Below are 4,215 nucleotides of genomic sequence, written 5' to 3' on the forward strand. Positions count from 1 at the left end.
ATGGAGACACTACAACAAGGAAGAAGTCACATGGGAAAAAAGAAACGGTCATGTGGCGCCCCACCGAACACTAACACAAATCCCCATGTCAGATTTCAAGGTACGAGCTGGCACCTCGAAATTTCGGCATGGTCTCCTCTGTTTATGTTAGCATTCCAAGGCGATTCAACCTGCACCTGATAAACGACATACAATCCTGCATATAACAAACAAAATATAATACTAGCGGAAGCCTATATACGTCTAATAATGTCCGACAGATCAGAGTGCGGAAGAAGAAAAATTATATACAGGATTATACAAAATTCCTCACTCTAACATAATTCCTAACACTCAAGACAGAATCCATAAGACTACCTGGAGAAACTGACACCACTAGGGGGTATAGCCCTAATACTTACCAGGTGACGGACTCTGGTTGTCTATCTGACCAACCAGATGATCCTTGCTCTTGTTCTACACTTGTTTCGCCAAGCTTCAGATCTGAAACTAAAAAAAAATGGAGAAGGAAAGGGTGAGTAACAATGGTTACCCAGTAAGGAAGCAACAATTTCTGCCAATAACCTCTCCTAACATGAACGAATAAACATACTGAATTATTTTAAAATAAACAAAGTTTTACAGAAGAAACCTACGATTAACTGGTATATATAGCTAGGGATGAGCAACTAAACATTTTAAAACTCACATTACATCGATCAGCAGTACTCACTATAACATTCTCTTTTTATACAAATCTAATTGATCAAATGGAAATAATAAACATGCATTTCATTTTATATATCAAAATAAGCAACAGATACATAATACACAATGGTGGAGTATTGGAATTAGAGAGTTGGGATTCACGACTGGATCGCTCCCAGTCGGGACATGATGTTACAATTCCTTTTTGGCTTTTAGTTCCTGATTTTGTGGCTGGTCGCTGTTTACCACGCTTGGTTGACCATTTATCCGGCTCAGGCTGGCCGTTTGACGTGACCGTAAGCAATGGGTCTCTTTTCGATGTGTCAGAACGTTCGACTACTATAGATTGTTAGTGATCACTGACTAATCATCTTCGTCTATGCCTATCAGGCGTACATGTGATTCCCAAAGATACAAACCATTCGTATACGACCACCTTTACATTACAAGTTCACTGGTAAAGATAGAGAGGAATAAACCCGGATTCCAGTTGTGACTCCACTCTCATACGCGTCCCATACCACGTATGAGTTTGGTGGTCCCTACCGTACATCCCAGGATAGTACACTACTCCGGATGATATGATGCACTATCCCTTCAGGCATTCACAAACTCTTTAACAGCTCACAAAATAGCTACTTATATATATTATTTTCATTTGAAAACAAAAGAGAAATTAACAATACAAGGTTGAGAATAGATATCCAGTTTCCTACCATGCAAGTGTGGCCACCCGGCCTAAAATAAATAACATAACAGAGCGCCTCGCGCTAACAGAAAGTAAATAAACATGCAACCAGTAACATTATCCCTGGATATCCGTTCACCAACCTGCATACAACACAACAACGTAAAATGCAGACATCACCCCTCGGGTGTGACTCTGACATTTTACCATTTCATACCCTTTTTCCCTTTTTTTTTCGACTTTTACAGTTTTCAATCTCTTCATAAAATATCCATTTTCTGATATTCATCAACTCAATATGAGTTCATTGAATATTAAATCACATTTTTCAACTATACAATTTATTTCTATCAATAATATTGAAAAAAAAATACAAATTTCATATCAAAACGGGGTCCGAGCAGTGCACAAGACCCAATTTATGGCAATTACCCGTTAAAATACTCTACCCACGTATAATTTGTTAAAAATACAATTAAACATATCAAACATGCAATTTCTGGCGTGAATTTTGAAATAAACAAAGAATTCTATATTTCGAAAATACATCCAAATTTTTCCAATAAAATCCTAAATGTAATTTTCACAATCTATGATTATTAATAGAAATTCAGAGTTCCTTACAATCACTAGGCGACAGAATTGAAGCACGTGCGCGGAAATCGAGGCGATTGGCGCGGTAATCGAGATGGACCGAACTTCGAAGCGGCTGATTTTCGAAACTGGCTTGGTGGTTTCGAAGATCTCGATGTGCTCGTCTCTTCTCCCTTCTACGGCGAAAGACGGTTTGACCCCGAAATCGATGAAAACCGAGGTCGAAGTTACGAAATTCTCCGTATAAAAATACGGTTGATTTTTGACTATACGGGGTGAGAAAGACGAGAAAATGAAAGGAACTTGGTTGGGTTATGTAGAGAATGAGGCTGCGGACGTTTCTCCCTTCTTCGTCGGAAAGCGATTTGACCCCGAAACGGACGAAATCCGAGGTCAAAGTTTCGAAATTTCCGTATCCAAATACGGCTGATTTTTGACGATATCGGGTGAAATAGAAAGTGAAATGAAGAAAGGTTGGGTGGGTTTTGTAGAGAACGTAGCTGCGGACCTTTTTCTCTTCTGCGGCGATCGTCGAAAGTGTACCGTTTACGAGAGATCTGAGGTGGAAGGTCGAAGAGAAAAAAATGTCATTTCGTATTGGTCTCGGCTGTTTAGACGCGTTGGGGAAGATGAGATAAAAAAAAAATTAAATTTATTATTTAAATAAAATGTGGGACGAATTCGGTATTTTGTCAATTGTTTCGATCGATGATAACTTGATCATCCGGACTCCAAAACTGACGAATGAATACTCTATTTCGCCTAATTTTTCGTTCCGGATCTAATGGTGTAGTCAATTTCTAAAAATTTTATCTCTAACAAAAATTTACATTTTTGGCCTGAGGTGACTCCTAAACTTGATGTCGTTTTCGTTTTTGGCGATAATTCGACTTCCTGATCTCCAAAAATGACAAATAAATAGTCTATGTTGAATAATTTTTCGTTATGAACCCAATGGTATGATCGAATTTTAAAAATTATTCCTCTAACAAAAAGTCACTATTTTAGCCTGGTCCGACCCGGTAATCGAGGATTTTGCAACTTTTATATTCGGACTCGCATTTGAGCGTGCTTACAGGCTAAACTATGTTTTTCTATCATTTTGAATCTAATGGTGAGGTCAGATTCTATTAAAAATGATCAGAATAAGGTCCCACAGTTTTACCCTAAGTCCCACTTTCAAGATTTTCTTAAAATTCCACTATTTATTTTTTCCTCGAGATACGAATTAAAAATTCGGGGTTTTACAGGTCATTTGTACAAACAGTTGAGAATTTTGAGAGTATCAGAGATAAAGACGCTAGTAGATATGGTAGAGATAGTTAGGGAATTTGAGGATAATTTTTTTCAGAAAAATTATCAGATTTTCCGTTGTGTAGTGAGGAAGAATTTTCTATTGATTTGGTGCAAGGCACATGACCTATTTCTATTACACCATACGAAGGGCCCTAATTAAAACTTGAGAGTTGAAAGTGTAGTTTGATGAGCTTATGAACTTGGGGTTTATTTGACCGAGTTCCTCATCTTGGGGAACACCGACTCGGTTCGTCAAAAAGAAAGATGGGTCACTTCAATTGTGCATTGATTATCGGAAGCCGAGTCAAGTAACCATTAAGAATAAGTACCCCATTCCACGCATTGATGATTTATTTGACTAACTATAAGGTGCTCAGTAATTCTCTAAGATTGATTTGCTATCTGGATACCACTAGTTGAGAATCCGGGAGGCAGATATTCAAAAGACTGCATTTCGGATTAGACTAGGACACTTCGGGCATCTAGTGATGCCTTTCTATCTGATGAATGCACCAACAATATTTATGGATCTTATGCACCAGATATTTTAGGAGCACCTCGACAAGATGTCATCTATAAAACAATGGCATCTATGGATGATATCTTGATCAATTCTAAGTCAAGGGAAAATCACGAGAGACACTTTAAAATCATACTATAGATTTTACAAGAAAATAAGCTATATGTCGAGCTCAACAAGTGTGAATTCTGATTTTGTAAGGTGAAATTCTTAGGGCACGTAGTATCAAGTGAAGGGATGAGAGTTGACCTTTCCAAAACTGAAGTCGTGCTGTCATGAAAAAATAAAAAACAATTGTAATGTAATTATAAGTGATGTGGAAGTAGTAAATTAATTGATATAGTGTTACTCTATTATCTTAGTAAGAGAAAGTTCATTGTATTACAATTAATTGATTATAGTATATATGTATATATAGGATTAGGATCCG

The 4,215-nt window shown here is 37.3% G+C and overlaps 1 long non-coding RNA gene across 1 annotated transcript; it reads right to left on the minus strand.

Moving 5' to 3' along the window:
• Nucleotides 1-203: 203 nt before the first annotated feature.
• On the minus strand, nucleotides 204-2,572 carry LOC147401621 (uncharacterized). The gene is made up of 2 exons (XR_015178221.1): nucleotides 2,000-2,572; nucleotides 204-489 (listed from the first exon to the last, which is right to left on the minus strand). It is a non-coding gene; the product is annotated as an uncharacterized LOC147401621 (long non-coding RNA).
• Nucleotides 2,573-4,215: the final 1,643 nt, after the last annotated feature.

The sequence above is a fragment of the Akebia trifoliata genome, chromosome 5 (assembly GCF_017979445.1).
Source record: "Akebia trifoliata isolate Shusen 1 chromosome 5, ASM1797944v1, whole genome shotgun sequence".
Lineage (NCBI taxonomy): Eukaryota > Viridiplantae > Streptophyta > Magnoliopsida > Ranunculales > Lardizabalaceae > Akebia > Akebia trifoliata.